General features: G+C 37.1%; 1 long non-coding RNA gene across 1 annotated transcript in view; it reads left to right on the top strand.

Moving 5' to 3' along the window:
• The first annotated feature begins 291 nt into the window (after nt 1-291).
• Nucleotides 292-18932, top strand: part of LOC131996669 (uncharacterized) — a 154047-nt gene continuing 135406 nt past the window's right edge. The window contains exon 1 of the long non-coding RNA XR_009397925.1: nt 292-550. This is a non-coding gene — a long non-coding RNA (uncharacterized LOC131996669). The remainder of the gene's footprint in view (nt 551-18932) is intronic.

Consider the following 18932-nt stretch of genomic DNA (forward strand, 5'->3'; position numbering starts at 1 on the left):
CTCAAATTTCTTATTGGAGCATATGAGCCAAGGAAGCTCTCAGATTCCTTATGCATTTCTCTGCTTTTGGCAGCAATGCTTGCAATGTGTTTTGCAAAATACTCTCTCTCTCCATGATTTACGCACTTTTTGTTTATTCTCTTTCTTTCTCGCTCCACATCTAACATTTGGTTGATCAATTGATTTCTGCTTTTGTTTTTGTCAGTTGCCTATGTCGTTTCCTTCAATTCGAGTGTTTGACGTCACTGCAGATTTGTGTTCAATAAACAAGTTATACATATTTATTTAAAGGCTATAATTTGGACAAATTTGAAGTGATTAATGTTTAAAATGTTGCATTAAGTGTTATTGAGTGTTAAAATAATCTGCAACGGTACGGTTAAACCAAAATTAATAGCGAAAATCTTGCAAAGTGGTACAAGGTGGTGAGTGCATAGGTTTTTTCGTCCACTATTAGTTGATTATAAACAGCTGTAGCAACAACAAGGCAAAGAATGTATGAATGTGCAAAAGAACAACGTTGGTGGTGAGCATCTGCAGCAGAACGAAGGTAAGGGCAGAGAAAATATAACGCAAAAACTAACGTTTTGTGCTCATTTCCATTGAATTAATCTTAAAAAGCAATATAACCACGTTTTCTGAATTATTTATTGAATAATCCCAATAATGTAATAGAATAGGAATTATGTTTTTGGTGTTATATCTAAAAATCTCCCAAGACTTTTGTTTTGGAGTGGGAGTCCTATTTTCATTACCAACAGCAGCTTTTTCCACGTTTATAGAAATTTTCCATAAAATAGACAACTCTTTTCTACTTTCGGAATAGTTGTGAACAACTTTAATAAAATATATTTATTATTTTAACATAATTACAATAGTTGGTACCTACATTTGTGTTACATTTGGATTTATTGTTTTAACTGCTATTTTTGTATTCCAAGCGTAGAAAAAGTGCTTGTTATACCCACCACCATAGGATGGGGTTATAATAATCTCGTCTTTCCTTTTATAACACTTCGTAATATTGGTCTAAGACCCCACAGAGTACATATATTCTTGATCGTCTTGACGTTCTGAGTCGATCTAGCCATGTCCGTCCGTCTGTCAAAATCACGATAACGGCCGAACGCGTAAACCTAGCCGCTTAAAATTTTGCACAGATACTTAATATCGATGTAAGTCGTTGGGGATTGCAATTGGGCCATATCGGATCAGATGTGGATATAGGTCCCATATAAACCGATCTCCCGACTTGACTTCTTGAGCCCCTGGAAGCCACAAGTTTTGTCCGATTTGTCTTGTATTGCTCTGTTATGACTTCCAACAAATGTGCCAAGTACGGTTCAATTAGGTCTTTAAACCGATATAGCTTCTATACAAACCGATCTCTCGATTTGACTTCTTGAGCCTTTACAAGCCGCAATTTTTGTGGTGAAATTTTGCACTGTTGCACGTAGAGCTTCCTTAAGTATATCTCTTAGAGTGCTGGGAAACTTTCCCCTAATCGCAATTGGCACGTCATAAGCATGCGCGACCATTTTTATGCCTTTTCCTTCCAGAGACAATAATATATTGTTAATGGCTATATTCCGAAGTAGAGGAGACAGTACTCCTCCTCGAGGTGTTCCTCTGCTGACCCATCTTTTTAGATCCACAGATCCCAAACCGGCCGTAATACATCTTTTAGTAGGTAAGTTATTAATAAACCTTCTTACGGTAGAGTTGAAGCCTAGAAACTCCGGTTTTAATTTTTTGAAAGCACATTCAATGTCAATAAATGCTACCATTGTATATTCATTAACAGCGAGAGAACCCTCTATGTAGCCGACTAGGTCGTGAAGGGCTGTTTCAGTGGAGGCTCTTGTGGCTTTCGCTCTGTTGAAGAATTTTCTGCAGTAAATTTTCCTCATGTCTGCTTTCCCATTTTCAGCAGACAAAAACTGCAATTTTAATAATCGTTTTTGCTGTATTCTATAACAAATTTTGTTAAATGTTCAAAAATCGCGATAGCGGTCGAACACGTAAAGCTAGCCGCATGAAATTTTGCACAGATACTTAATATTGATGTAGGTTGTTGAGGACTGCAAATGGGCCATATTGGTTTAGGTTTAGATATGGCTCCCTTACAAACCGATCTCCCGATTTGACTTCTTGAGCCCCCGGAAGCAGCAATTTTCTTAATTTTTGGTCACTAAAGTACATATGTGCTGTAATTCATTGTTTCTATTTGCAATTGCTCTGTTTCATGTTGAATGGAGCTATTGAAACATTCATTTTCATTCGTAGTAGTACGAAAGAATTCATCAATTCCTATTATGTCACCCTGTAAGGCAAAGATTCATTTGAGCTGTGTATATGTAAGCGTTTAAGACATGACAATGCATTTCTTATGGTAACAAAAAATTTCGCCAGAGGTGCATACTGCGCTTAAAGCTGGATCGAGATTTTCAGTATCATGCGGTTGTCTCGTATCCATTTTATTTAATTTGTTAAGCGAATTTGTTATCCACTTTCAAATAGATTTCCGTTATCCGCCCAAAAGCCCTCGTTCCAAATATTATCAAATCCGTACTCTTCTCCGCGTTTAATTTAAATCCTACATTTTTCGACCCAAAATTCCGTCTTGGGGAGTTTCTTTGGGCGTTCCCAAATTTGGAAATGACCTTCGTAGTTTACTTCCAAGTCCTTGAATTTTCTTCCCATATTGTCCCCGATGACCAATATGGTTATATTACTAAAATTCCATGAATATTCCATTTAGGAACAGGGGATAATTCTCTCGTATTAATGAGTGCAGTCCGGTTAAGGCTTCAATGATAAGGGGCCTCCTTTTGTATGCCGAGTCCGAACGTCGTGCCGCATAGCGACACCAATTATTAGAGAAGTTTTAACATGGATATCTCACCAATGTAGTCAGCATAAGTAAGGGGATAACCACAAGAAAAATTTTTCGATGTTCACGGTGGATTTGAACCCATATGCTAACCTCTGCGTCACGGTGGCCTCCAGATTTAGATATAGCTCCTTTATAAAGGGTAATTTTTTAGGAGCTATAGGAAAGTTTTTCAAAAACAAAACACATAAAATTCAGAAAAATTTATGAAATCTTTATTTGAATCGATAGTATGGTCCATATAATTAAATGTTTGAAGATTATTTTATGCAAATGTTGACCGTGACTGAGCCTCAAATGGTCCATCCGCTTAGTTCAATTTTGGCATACTCTTTCCAACATTTTGGCCGATCTCACAAATAAATGCTTCAATGTTGTCTTCCATTGCGTCAATTGAAGCTGGCCTGTCTGTATAGACATTAGTTTTAACATAGCTCTATACAAAATAGTCTATAGGCGTTTAATCGCACGATCCAGGAGGCCAGTTGACCGGTCACGAACGTGAAATAAAATGTTCACTGAACTCGTCTCCAAATAAGTCCATTGTTACACGTGCTTTATGGCATGTGGCACCGTCTTGTTGAAACCATATGTCATGCAAGTCAAGGTCTTGCATTTTGAGCAAAAAAAAAAAAAAAAATATTTGGATATCATCTCACGGTAGCGCTCACCATTCACAATTACATTATGATTCGCATACCTGGGTGTTTTGCTGGACAGGAAATTGAACTTCAAATCCAACATTTCGAAAAGGGTAAGAAAGGCAACTCTTGCAAGAGAGCCGTTGGCAAAAGTTGGGTTAGACCGCGTGTCATGCATTGGGTATATACTGCAGTTGTCAGACCTATAACGCTTTATGGTGTTGTGGCCTGGTGGACGACGCTTCAAAAGTCCACCTACTGCTCAATACTTAACAAGATCCAAAGAATGGCTTGTTTGTGCATCACAGCCGCACTGAGGACGACACCATCTAATGCACTTAATTTAATGCTACATTATATGCCTCTGGACATTGTGGCAAGACAAATTCCAGCAACCACTGCCGAAGCGATTGGACGTACCACAGTGGGCCAAATGGCAAAAAAATTGGAAATAAGTCTACAACTTTTTATCTGTTGATTTTAGCCATACAAAATGTTCTAGACATTTGTAGAGGAGGACATAGGCTTTCAGAAAAGTGCTGTTGTTGGTCCATATCTTTAATACAGGGTGAGCTACAGGGTGTCAAAGTTGACCACTTTTGACTTCTCCAAGCTTCTGGGGGCCATAACTTTTGATCTACTCAACCGATTTACATGATTTAGGACTCTAGAGAAAGAGCTTGACAAGATCTAAAAAACTTATGCATAAAGTACCATGCCATCGTGTACTGTTAAGGAGTTATGAATTGTTTAATTTTAAAATATGAAAATTTGGCCTTGGTTTTTTTCAGTGTTTTTTAAATAACTCCGTCAATTTTAAAGCTATAAACTTCATACTTCACACAAATTATGCCAGCATATGTGTGCATAAAATACAAAAGGAATCACGTGAATATCTTTGGCGGTTTAAAAATGGCATCGTTTTCAATATGAAAAATATTTTTTTTGTCAAAAAATTGCAAAATTTTTCAAAAAAGATACTCCCATTTCCTTTAAGTTTTCGCAAACTTTGGCCATCAAAGCATTATCATTTCTTTCCATTTTCACAAAGTCGAGGTATTAAGAAAAGTTTTAAGTGCTAATTTGGCTAATTTCGATATCAAACAACACCGTTATCTTAAGACCAAAATGGCCAATTTTTTTACTAAACTTCAAAAGTTTCTCACTGGAAAAAAAGTTCCACGGGGATTTTTTCGCTTTTTTTGAACTTAAATGAAAGCTTAAAATGTTCCCAACATTTTAAGGTATGTCTCGCCATATCCTAGCCATAAATGAGATCGTAGCGATCAAAATACTGAAAAAAGTCAATTTTCAAGTAGTGCTATATTCATTGCTAAAAAACAAGTATTACGTCACATTTTATTGCAAAGATGTTAAATAAACTTTTATTTGGTAACACTTCTTCTACAAAACACAAAAAGAATCATGGAAATATCTCTATTCTATTCCATTTTATGGAACCGGCAATAAAAAAGTCAATTTTTCAAAAAAGTCGAATTTCCCAAATTTTGTTTTTGTTGTCCTAATTGCACATGACACACTATAGCCATATTTACGCAACATACCTTATCGTAAAGGAAATTTTCATACCTTTCCAACGATGTATAAAACATTTCTCAACTCGGATTCTATCTACTCTAAAATTCATTTACACTTCATTAAACTCTATATAAAAATGTCTATTTGTGAAATGGAACCTTATATGGGGCCTACACTAAAACATTGATAGATTTGCCCAGGGTTTACAATACAAATGTGTTAGAATAAAAAAAGGTCTCCTGCCAAAGTTTAAAAAAATTGGAATAAAAATATGTGTTTTAGAGCGAAAACACTTCGCATCGGCGTGCGTTTATATGTATATTAGCTACTCCCAAAATAAAAAAGCATTTTAGTTTTGTATTATTTGATTTTATTCTCTACCAAATAATCTAAGGTATCAAAATTTAAAAGCTCTTTAATTTGAATGGCATCGGGATCGTCCTTATCTATATCGTCACATATTTTTGGTAGCCATTTAGTTCTGATGCTGTATAGTACCGGATCAGACGATAACAATAAATATTGAAGTAAATCATAATTTTGGTTAAATTTGGTGCTCTTTCGGGTATTGAAAAGCCGGAACTGTTTAACATCTCTATTACGGGATTCCTGAGCTTCTTCTGTAAGTTCTCCTAACGGAAGTATGTTGTATTCCACAATTTCCTTGCCATGATGTAAGACTTTATGTACTGTCGGTGTTAAAGCTTTCCACGAATATAAATCAGATAAAATGTTTTTTGTGTCATTACTATAAGCTTCAAATTTGGTTGAATTTATCATCTTTTTGCTATTGATTACAGCCAAAATCACTTTGAATCGTCTTAGCAAGTGTTCATCAAGACCGGTTATTTTAGATGTCGATACGGGGTCCTCAAAAAACCGCCTTGCCGAGTTGCCATCATTTGTGCTTCCGTATCCGTAAAGAGGTTTATCTATTATAAGTCCCTTTTGTTTAAACTCCAACTGGATTCGATTCTTCTCTTCCTGCCTCATTTTGTGAAGATCTTGGTTGTTTCTAGCAGAGACATCGCGGTTTCCAGGGCTAGTCCGATATTTAAGGTCATACGATAAATGCAAACAATACTCCATGAATCGAATTCTACAGTGCAGGGGCGAAATACCGAAATTGAGCGCATTTTCGTTTACTAAATTTTCATCAGACTTGTCCTCGAATTGCCCATTCTTCTTGCCACAAATATTGCATCTCCAATTGGACATAACGCCAGTTAATGCGTTTGCCACCTTTCCATCGATCATAGTGAGTTGTAGTTGAAACGAAACTTTTATATTTCTTCCCAATTGGTTTATAACAATCATGGGTAATGCAGCAATTTCTTCCTTTATTTCGTTCACCAAAGATCGTGTTGTGTTCCGGTCTTCCTTTGTATACTCAAACCGAATTGGGCGACATAAATATTTTGACCCAGGTGTTCTATTTATCCATATATCTTGAAATGCATTTTCTTTCGATGATGAAGATTGGTCCTTGTACAATCTCATTCTCAATGGTACTAATGATGCCATGAAAATTGATGCGAAGTTGGTATCTATTTCTGTTTGTTGCTTATATTCGGAAAATCCAGATGATCCATCACAACCCCATTTGCTGATCAAAACCACTTCGGAATTATTACATGTGTTCAACTGTTCTTCAGTAAAATTAGAAATAATTCTAACAGCTGTATTTTCAACAAGATCAGCAAGTTTCACTCTTGCTTTTAATTCGTCCACGTATATATTTGATGGCACCATTTTCGTCCTGGTGTTGTACAATTTATGTTTTGAGGGTAAACAACCCCATCCTTTTTCACGAAGAGCCTTCCTCATTGTTGAGTATTTGTTTCTTGAGAGGCCTAGGTTCAAAATCAGGGCCAGTGCATCTTCCTCCGTGAATTCTGTAGTCGATTTTGGAGTTGGAATACTTTCTACCATTCTCTTTACCCTTTTCGGAGATGCTAATGGTAAAACATCGACAATTCGTCCAACATTTTTTGGTTGTGTTTTTAACAATGCTGTTTTGAACGTATCTTTTATTAAATTTGGCGGATGTGCCGCCAATAGTTCCTCTTGTTTTTTCTTTTTGGTTTTCTCCGTAACTTCGTCGTATGCTTTGCTAGGCCGGCCGGGAATCAGCGGTTTAATTTCAATAAGTAGATCCGATTTCAGCCACTTCTCATACATTTTGAAAAACTTGATTTTTGCGAATGAACATTCTGGCAACCTTCTCTCAAATGATTTGTAGAATTTTTCAAGTTTGTCTAAAGCGTCTTTATTTAGCCTTATTCCATATATGTGGTCCAAAGTGTAAACAAGTTCCTTAAATGACTCCGTGTATGATTTGGAATCATTTTTGATGTCCCATACAATTTTCGAAAGAGTGGAATACTTCAGTATGACTTCCATAACTTATAAATGTCCTTTACGCCTCTACAAAATATAATGAAGAAAATTTGGATTTTGTTCAAATATTTATGCAATATATTCACAATTAATGACCCATTTCAGGTATCAGACGCAATCGTAAAAAGGGGTCCAAAGTGCCTCTTTTTACTTACTCTTCTATAATTATTTACCTGGACTCGAATTTGGTTAAAAAAAATGACAATGAATTTTTTATGGGTAGGTTTTTTCACATTCATTGATACGGTGGATTTCCTGGGAATTCGACATAGCGAAACAGGTAACATTTGTCTGCATCAAATCTTAACACAAATATATATATATATATGCAGGTATATTTCTAGGTTACTTTTTATTCAAAAATCATCAGCTTACATTAAAAATAGATGTAGGTACTATACAAACGCACGCCGATGCGAAGTGTTTTCGCTCTAAAACACATATTTTTATTCCAATTTTTTTAAACTTTGGCAGGAGACCTTTTTTTATTCTAACACATTTGTATTGTAAACCCTGGGCAAATCTATCAATGTTTTAGTGTAGGCCCCATATAAGGTTCCATTTCACAAATAGACATTTTTATATAGAGTTTAATGAAGTGTAAATGAATTTTAGAGTAGATAGAATCCGAGTTGAGAAATGTTTTATACATCGTTGGAAAGGTATGAAAATTTCCTTTACGATAAGGTATGTTGCGTAAATATGGCTATAGTGTGTCATGTGCAATTAGGACAACAAAAACAAAATTTGGGAAATTCGACTTTTTTGAAAAATTGACTTTTTTATTGCCGGTTCCATAAAATGGAATAGAATAGAGATATTTCCATGATTCTTTTTGTGTTTTGTAGAAGAAGTGTTACCAAATAAAAGTTTATTTAACATCTTTGCAATAAAATGTGACGTAATACTTGTTTTTTAGCAATGAATATAGCACTACTTGAAAATTGACTTTTTTCAGTATTTTGATCGCTACGATCTCATTTATGGCTAGGATATGGCGAGACATACCTTAAAATGTTGGGAACATTTTAAGCTTTCATTTAAGTTCAAAAAAAGCGAAAAAATCCCCGTGGAACTTTTTTTCCAGTGAGAAACTTTTGAAGTTTAGTAAAAAAATTGGCCATTTTGGTCTTAAGATAACGGTGTTGTTTGATATCGAAATTAGCCAAATTAGCACTTAAAACTTTTCTTAATACCTCGACTTTGTGAAAATGGAAAGAAATGATAATGCTTTGATGGCCAAAGTTTGCGAAAACTTAAAGGAAATGGGAGTATCTTTTTTGAAAAATTTTGCAATTTTTTGACAAAAAAAATATTTTTCATATTGAAAACGATGCCATTTTTAAACCGCCAAAGATATTCACGTGATTCCTTTTGTATTTTATGCACACATATGCTGGCATAATTTGTGTGAAGTATGAAGTTTATAGCTTTAAAATTGACGGAGTTATTTAAAAAACACTGAAAAAAACCAAGGCCAAATTTTCATATTTTAAAATTAAACAATTCATAACTCCTTAACAGTACACGATGGCATGGTACTTTATGCATAAGTTTTTTAGATCTTGTCAAGCTCTTTCTCTAGAGTCCTAAATCATGTAAATCGGTTGAGTAGATCAAAAGTTATGGCCCCCAGAAGCTTGGAGAAGTCAAAAGTGGTCAACTTTGACACCCTGTAGCTCACCCTGTATTAAAGATATGGACCAACAACAGCACTTTTCTGAAAGCCTATGTCCTCCTCTACAAATGTCTAGAACATTTTGTATGGCTAAAATCAATAGATAAAAAGTTGTAGACTTATTTCCAATTTTTTTGCCATTTGGCCCACTGTGCGTACGATATTCCTGGTAACAGAAGTTACATAGACTTCTGTACGGATGGTTCCAAACTAATCGACCAGGTGGGCTTTGGTTACCCAACAACTGCAGTGTGTATCAAACTGAGATCCTTGCAATTAAGGAAGTGGTGGAACGGCTAAGTTATAATGTCATTACGACACGTTGGCATAAATATCTTCTCAGAAAGCCATTAAATCCCTGGACAACGTATTTCTGAACACAAAAACCGCCCTAGACTGTCGCAGATCTCTCAACGAGACGGCTGAACAGTTCAAAATTCATCTGTTCTGGTTGCCGGGACACAGAGATATATCAGGGAAGTGTAAAGCGGACGAGCTTGCAGGACTAGGAACTACCCTGTGGGTATGCCTCTAGCGACATGTGAACTAAGTTTTCAGGACCAGGCCCAAAGAACAACGAATGGCAGATGGTCACAAAGAGAGGGCTGTGAGCTTCCCAAAACCATGTGGCCTAATCTAGACTCGAAGAGGTCTACCTCTTTGCTTTCATTGGCTAGAACTGATTACTCAGTCATTGTGTCCGTCATGACAGGCCACTGTCTAATCGGAAAACATGCTGACAAACTGAAGGTTGCCAGCAACGACTTTTGCAGAAGCTGTGAGGACATCGAAGAAGAAGAGACTATAGAACATCTTCTATGTCCCGCACTAGCAGTCAGAAAGAGATCCATTTAAGTTCTCATTTCTTTGAGAACCTGTCTGATTTAGCGGATGTGAACATTCGCAAGTTATTGGGCTTTTTAAAGCGATCTGGATGGTTCAACGGTAGGAATAAGAAGATGCCTTCTTTCTTCTGTTCCTGTGGTATCATAATGGACGAAAATATCTAGTGTGTCAGATGGCAGACTGCCATTTAAACCCAACCTAACCTACGATTCAAGAAGTACACTCCAATGATGCCACCAGCCCATAAACCCCATCAAACTGTGATTTTTTCTGGATGAATTGATAGCTCTTGAAATGCTTCTGGCTAATCTTCACTCTAAAATCGACAATTCTGCTTATTTACGTATCCATTGAGGCAAAAATGGGTTTCGTCATAAAATGGAAGAAGCGCGTGATGAACTTTCTTTAAAGAGCACGCATTGTGATAATAAAATTAAATAATTTGCAAGCGTTGTTCGTTTGTAAGTCGATTCATGGGTTAATTATAGACCAAACTAAAGATGTTTGACGGTGAAACAAAACTCGAAACGTGCGTGAGCTGTTTCATCCAGTGTTGTCACAAAGATAATAGCTAAAAAATCACCCTTTACATGTATCATCGATGTTCACTTTGAGGGCCTTTGCAAGCTCATTCATCTGCCGATCTTTTGTAATACCGCAATATTTAAGGATTCTTATCCAAAATCTGTTCAAATTTAGATATAGCTCCCATGTATATGTTTTTGCGATTTTAGCTGCAATTTTGTGACTTGTTAAACGACCCTCCTGATTTCCCCTTTTAAAGTCTTCACTAACGCATTCATTAGCCGATCTTCTGAACATTTTGCACAAGGATTTCTACTTTGACTTCCACAAATTCTTTTCAAATTTAAGCAAATTTCAATTTCGATGACTTTGATTGTATACCCAATGTGGTAAAGGGTATCAAAAGGTCGGCTTTGACCGACATTGGCCCATCCTCACTTGTTTTATTAGGTCTATTCGACAACTTTTTCAAACAAAATTTGCCAGTACAAATTTGCAGGAGAGTAAGAATAGACTTTAATAATTTTTATACCCTGTAATGCACAAATTATAGATTTGTGCATTAGTTTGCAATGCTAAGAAGGAGAAGAGCTAGACCCATTGATAAGTATATGGATCGGCTTAGAATAACTTCCTGATTCGATTTAGCTATGTCCGTCTGTTTTACTGTCCATGTATTCTTGTAATCAAGCTACAGGTCGCATTTGTTGTCCGATTTTCATAAAATTTTGCAAAAGTCTCTTTTTTGGTCCAAGGACGAACGGTATTGATTTTGAAAAAATCGGTCCAGATTTAGATATAGCTCCCATTAATATCTCTCTTTCTTTAAAGCTGTAGGAGCCAGAATTTTAATCCGATTTTTACAAAATTTGGCACGAAGTGCGGTTTTCAACATTCCAATATATGTGCGAAATTTCATCAGAATCGTATCAGATTTATATATAGCTCCCATATATATCTTTCATCCTATTAGGTCTTTTAAGGCTGTAGAAGGCACTATTTTGGTCCGATCCTTACAAAATTTAGCACAAAATATTTTTTTGGATGTCCTAATATGTGTGCAAATTTCATTGAAATCGGTATAGATTTAGATATAGCTCCCATATATATCTTTCATCCGATATGCCTTTTTGAAGCTGTAGGAGCCACAATGTTGGTCTGATCTTTACCAAATTTAGCACGAGGTGCTTTTTGTGACGTCCCAATATGTGTGCAAAATTTTATCAGAATCGGATCAGTTTTATATATAGCTCCCATATATATCATTCATACGATATGGTTTTTTAAGGCTGTAATTTATCAAATTTTGCACCAAGTGCTTTTTGTGACGTCCAAATATGTGTGCAAAATTTCATTGAAATCGGTATAGATTTAGATATATATCTTTCATCCGATATGCCCTTTTGAAGCTGTAAAAGCCACAATTTTGGTCCGATCTTTACCAAATTCGGCACAAAGTGTTTTTTTAGACGTCCTAATATATGTGCAAAATTTCATTGAAATCGGTATAGATGTAGATATAGCTCCCATGTATAACTTTCATCCGATATGACCTATTAAGGCTGTTGAAGGCGTAATTTTGGTCCGATCTTTATCAAATTTTGCACGAAGAGCTTTTTGTAACGTCAAAATATGTGTGCAAAATTTCATCAGAATCGGATCAGATCTATCTATAGCTCCCATATATATCATTCATCCGATATGGTCTTTTAAAGCTGTAGTAGATACAATTTTGATCCGATCTTTACAAAATTTTTCATGAGATGTTTTAATTCACATGCCAATACGTGTGCAAAATTTTATCAAAATCGAATCAGATTAAGATGCGTTTCGACTTTTAAGGCTGTAGAAGCCACAATTTTCGTACCATCGTAAGAAAAATCTACAAGGTTCTATTCGATATTTCAATAGGTATGCAAAATTAAAGTCTGACTAGATTTGAATATAAGTGCTATATATATTAAAAGTATTACGTATACTCGGTGGTGTAGGGTATTATATAGTCTGCTCCGCCCGACTTTTGCCTTTCCTTACTGGTTGTTTTCATTTCAATTGAACAGCTGGTTTCCATTAAACAGTTGATTGATGCTACGAATTTCTGCTGTTAAAAAATTCCCCAGTACAAATTTGCAAACTCTCAATTGCCAAATTCTCAAAATTGAGCTTAGCTTCTGCTGGCAATGTCTGAGAAGGTCTTTTTTGCTCTGCCATTTTGAATGATATTTAATTTGCTGTATTACCATATGGTATTAGCATTTTTAATAAATATATCCCAATTTATTGCCTTAATGTATTCAAACGCCAAAGACATGCCAAGACTTTGCACGAAATAATTAAACAAAGCACGCAGTGGTAAACTCGGCAACTTCATAAACTTTTGCATGTGCAAAAAGGAGGAACATTTAATTAAAAATTGTTGTTAATATACGAAAAAAGTTGAACATTAATTCAAGTGGGCTGTATTTGAGGATTTTTATTTTCCTTTTGCTAAAGGCAGTTTGATGGAAATTGAGTATTATCCAAATAACTGTTAAAATGTGCGCAAATTTAGATATGGGAAATTTGGTGTTGCTCTCCTAGGAGAATTTGCAGAAATTGAAAAACTTTGCATTGTTTTTCGCCAATAGGATAAAGGATGATTTAACTGAAGAGAATTATATTGGGGAATGTCTTAATATTAGCATTGAGCTGAGAAATTTTAATCGGGCAGCACTCATTGGTATGAGAAAAGTATGTCCATTGTTCCTTAATTAAATGTTGTATTAATTACAATGTTTAAGCTCAATGATAAGGGAACTCTTCTTAATGTTACAGTCCGAACGGGTTGTCGCAGAGCGACACCAGTTCATTAAAGAAGTTAACACGGCCAAGAAAAATACCTCACAAAAAAGTGTCGCCAGAACCGCATTCAATTGTTTTTTGATGTCCTCGTCGAATTTGAAACCAGGCGTTCAGCGTCAAAGACGGTCATGCTAACATCTAAGTTACCGTAGTTGAAGTGGGCCGTCAATAGTAAATTAATTATTCGTAAGTGAAAATATCTCCTCTTGTCTTTAATGTATCCTAAAACCATGAACCAAACAAAGTGCTCTCTCTTAAATGGACAACATCTAATAAACATAAATTAAGCTAACACATATGCCATTATCGACACTTCGAAACTGGCCGTTTAGTTGCTTTTATTATTCCCCATGCAATTAAACTGTCAAGAATAGAAACGTTATTACAATTGCAAATGGATAACAACAACAATGATTGTTGTTGTATTTGGAATAGGAACTAAAATGGTTAAATTTAGTACAGCTTAATTTTAACCCCCCTTGACACATGAAGGCGTAAAGGGGCAAATCTATTACAATTATAATTCAATTTGGAAGAAAAACGTGCATACATTGGGTCAATTAATTAACTAAAAAGCATGGTGGCGTCAACTGAAATGTAGGATATAAAATGCCAAGACAAAATTCTTTTGGGTCATAGTAATCAAGGAAACATTTCTGACACCTGATATGTGTTAGGTTAAATACACCGAAAGAAAAATAGATACCGTAGGGTGTCAATGGTATTGAGAGTAAAGCAACACCGTGAATTTCGTATGGTATCTAAAGCGCTTTACGTCATACCTACCATACGATATTGTTTTGGTATTAATTCAATATCAATACCGTTGGTCCATTTTTCCTTCGGTCTGGGGTAAAACTATTACACATTAAAGAAAAAGAAACAGTCAAGCAAGCTCAACAGCTATTTTTTCTTCAAAAAATAATAAGTAAAACCGTGCAAAGTTCGGCCGGGTGGAATCTTGGGAACCCACCATCATGGATTCTGCTAAAAATTTATACAAAATAAACTAAGTTGTTATTAATCTACATACCAAACTTCTGTCAAACAAGTAAAAAATAAAGCTTCTAGGAACTGAACAAAGATTATCGAGAGACCGGTTTACATGGGAAGTATATAGGTTATAGACCGATTTTGGCCGTACTTGGCACAGTGGCTGGAAGTCATAACAAAACACTGCATGCGAAATTTCACCCAAATCGAACAAAAATTGCGGCTTCAGGGGCTCAAGAAGCCAAGTCGGGAGATCGGTTTATATGGGAGCTATATCAGGTTATAGACCGATTCTGCCCATACCAAGCACAGTTGGGTTCCGGAGTGGGTACTTTTTCCGCTCCGGCAAAAGTTTTTCCGTTCCGTACTCTGCTCTTGCTTCTTTAAATTTAAGTTGACTATTTTTTTTTTTCAATATTCTTCATATACACATCGTCATAGGGCAAGTCATATACTAATTTTGTCCCTACATTTACAACATCTGCTCAACTTCGATATTCTTGATCGCCGCCTATATCGGACTATATCTTTATGAAACACTCATAGAAACCGATCTACCGCCTTGATTTCTTGAGCGTCTTGAGGGAGCAATTGTCATCCGAATTGGCTGAGATTTCGCAAACGGGTCTCATTTATAACCTCCAACATTGTTGTCAAGTATAGTCTAAATAGTCGAGATGTGTGGCGAATCGTTTGGAGTCCCTGGATAGGCTCCGGGTCCACGATGTGGCGCTGTCATGGGTTCCTGGGCATGAGGGGATTATAGGAAATGAGAGAGCGAACGAGTGCGCCAGGAGGGGTTCGTCTGCGCCGAGCGAACCAGACACCGGTCTTGCCTACGTGCCGTTTGTCGAGCTACTGAATACAGTAGAGGGGATGTCCAGGGCGGCGTCGGTGGCGAAATGGGACTCGGTGAATGGTTACCGGACTGCAAAGGCGCTCTGTCCTGTCATCGACCGGAGGAGGACGAGGGAGTTGTTGGCGTTCGATAAGAGGTTGATGGGTACCTGAATGGTAACGAGACGGCAAAGGCGCTCTGTCCTGTCATTGACCGGAGGAGGACGAGGGAGTTGCTGGCGTTCGATAAGAGGACGATGAGTACCTTAACAGGGGTCATAACTGGGTACTGTATCATAGGCCGCATAGCGCATGGGAATACCGCCCATGACTTCTGTAGCTGTTGCCTCGATGAGGTTGAAGAGGAGACTATTGAGTACTTGCTGTGTTTATGTCCGGGTCTGCAGGAACGTAGGCTTTCCTTTCTGGGGAGCAGTTTCCTCTATGATCTGAGTGAACATGCAAACGTACCAGTGGTAGGTCTCCTGAGATATGTTGAAGGAACAGGACAGTTCCGAGGGGGGGGTGCCATATGCTCCAGCCCATGTACATCCGTGCTTGCGTACTGACGGGCGTTTCTTCACCCCTGGCTCGGGTTGTCCATTGCTCCTGTTTTTCTTTTATTCGTGTATAACCTCTAGTCCGAGGTCCCACATATACTTTATCTTCTCTTTTTTTCTAGAGTACCACAATGGGCCAGATTTGCCTCCGAGTGTACTCACCTTTGATGGACAACCCACCCTACCTTATCTAATCTATAGTCTCAATTGGTCCATAATCGTGTATAGCTCCCATTGAAACCGATCTCCAGATTGCACTCTTTGAATCCCTTGAGGTCCTATAGCTCAAGGTCTATTACCTGATAAAATTCCCATATAATCCGAACTACCGATTTTACTTCTTAAGCCTTTAGAGGGCGCATTTATTATACGATTTAACTGAAGTATTTCTCATAATGATTTCTCCAATAAAATCCAACATCCATGCCAAGTATGGTCTGAATCCGTCTCTATTACTCCCTCATAAACGGTTCTTACGACGTTACTTCTTTAGCATATACCGGACGCAATTCCTCACCAAATTTATAATATTGGGTTGCCCAAAAAGTAATTGCTGATTTTTTAAAAGAAAGTAAATGCATTTTTAATAAACCTTGGAATGAACTTTAATCAAATATTCTTTTTTACACTTTTTTCTAAAGCAAGCTAAAAGTAACAACTGATAACTGACAGAAGAAAGAATGCAATTACAGAGTCACAAGCTGTGAAAAAATTTGTCAACGCCGATTATATGAAAATTCTGCATTTACTTTTTGGGCAACCTAATAACACGCATTAAGTTCGGCCGTGCTGAACTATGGATAGCTGTGGGTATGGATTTAATAATAGCTAAATAAATGTCCACGTATATATACTATATCTAAATAAATGTCCACGTAAAGGCCGATTTTGATCACAGTGATTTTTTTGCGCTTATCTTTATGGCAACACTGGTTTCAAAAGCTTACGCAAGTTTCGTATTTTATTTCACTGTCAAACATCTTCAGTTTGGTCTGATGGTCTCGCCAGGATTCGAACCCAGGCGTTCAGCGTCATAGGCGGACATGCTAACCTCTGCGCTACGGTGGTCTAACCTACTTTAATGGGCAGAAAACCTTAAATCGGGAGATCAGTATATATGGCAGCTACATCTAAATCTAGACCGATCTGGTCTAGTGGTCTAATAAATGTAAGTCCCAGTTCAATTTTGGTTCAATATTGAACTTTTTGGCAGCTATATCCAAATATAGACCGATCTGAACCACATAGGACACGGATGTCGAATAGCCTATCATAAGTCAGTGTCAAATTTCAATGAAATCGGATAATAAATGCACATTTTATGGGGCAAAGACGTTAAATCGAGAGATCAGTCTATATGGCAGCTATATCCAAATCTGAGCCGATCTGGGCCAAACTAAATAAAGATATCGAGAAGCATAACATAAATGCGCCTTTTATGGGCCCAAAACCATAAATCGAGAGATCGGTCTATATGGCAGCTATATCCAAATTTGGACCGATGTGGGTTCAATTCAAAGTATATCGATGGGCCTAACACAACTCGCTGTCCCAAATGTTGGCAAAATCAGACAATAAATGCGCCTTTTATGGGCCCAAGATTTTAAATCGAGAGATTAGTCCAAACCAGGGCCAATCGGATGTCGAGTGGCCTAACACAACTCACTGTCCCTAATTTCAGCGAAATGGGATAAAAGATGTGGCTTTTATGGGCGTAAGAAAATCTGCGGATCGGTTTATATAGGGGCTATATCAAGATATAGTCCGGTATATCCCATCTTCGAAATTAACCAGCTTGTGGACAAAAAAAGAATCTGTACAAAGTTTCTGCTCAATATCTCTATTCTTAAAGACTGTAGCGTGATTTCAATAGACAGATGGACGAACGGAAATGGCAAGATGGTCTTAGATTTTTACGACGATCCAGAATATATATACGTTATAGGGTCGCAAATGGATATTTCGATGTGTTGCGAATGGAATGCCAAAATGAACATACCCTCATCCTTCGGTGGTGGGTATCATTAAATTAAATGTTGTGTATTTTTCAAATCATCCGTTTACCGGCTAGCACGTGTCCGCTCCGAGAGCAACTGAAGATGTTGTATGCTTTAGTTTGGGAAATTTTCTCATATTGGTAGCATATTATCGACTACCACTGGGTTATGTTCTAAAATACCATCGTAGCCTCAACCTTGCCCAACGACTACAGCTGTTGATGGCTATTTGTATCAGCAACATTTCGAATAATGCCTTTGGCTATGCTACATAGCTATTCTCAGTAGCTCTCTGGATTTTATATTCTCACATGTTGCATTGCTCACTTACAACGTGTTTGATGTTGTATTGTTGTTTGAAGTCAAACTTATGGTTAGAGGATATTTTTAATCTACTTGTTGATGTTCCGTATTGGGGTAGCAAGGCTGTGACTTTGCTGTCTACGCCAAGGAAATGTGTTGGATAACATTATGTTTTTAGAACATGTTAAACGCGTAAAGAGAGTGAAAGTAGTACAATTTAATATGAAACGTTATCTAAAAAGTAGTTAGGGACAGGAGGTATAAAGGAATCTTAAAGTGTTTGCCTCGACTTTGTTTTTATACCCACCACCATAGGATGTGAGGTATACTAATCAAGCCATTCCATTTGTATAAATTGCAAATTTTGCCCATGAACATTCCACTAAGGAACAGGGTCAAACTTGTCACATATCAATGAGTACAGTCCGATTCAAGTTTAAGCTCAATGATGAGGGGCCTCCTTTTTAAAGCCGAGTCTGAACGGCGTGCCGCAGTGCGACACCTCTTTGGAGAGAAGTTTTACATGGCATTGTAACTCACAAATGTTGCCAGCATTAGGAGGGGAAACCACCGCTAAAATTTTTTTTCTGATGGTCTCGCGCCGGGATTCGAACCCAGGCATTCAGCGTCATAGGCGTACATGCTAACCTCTGCGCTACGGTGGCCTCCCATTTCATTTGTAACACCTCGTAATAATGATATGCGACCACAAAAAAGTATATACATTTTTGATTGCCTTGACTATCTTAGTCGATTTAGCTATGACCGTCCGTCAGTCTATCGAAATCACAATAGTGGCCGAAAGAATAAATTTATCCTCTGCAAATTTCGCGCAGATACTTCGTACAGATACTTTCGCACAGATACGTTCGATAAGAT

This window comes from Stomoxys calcitrans, chromosome 4, assembly GCF_963082655.1.
Source record: "Stomoxys calcitrans chromosome 4, idStoCalc2.1, whole genome shotgun sequence".
Classification (NCBI taxonomy): domain Eukaryota; kingdom Metazoa; phylum Arthropoda; class Insecta; order Diptera; family Muscidae; genus Stomoxys; species Stomoxys calcitrans.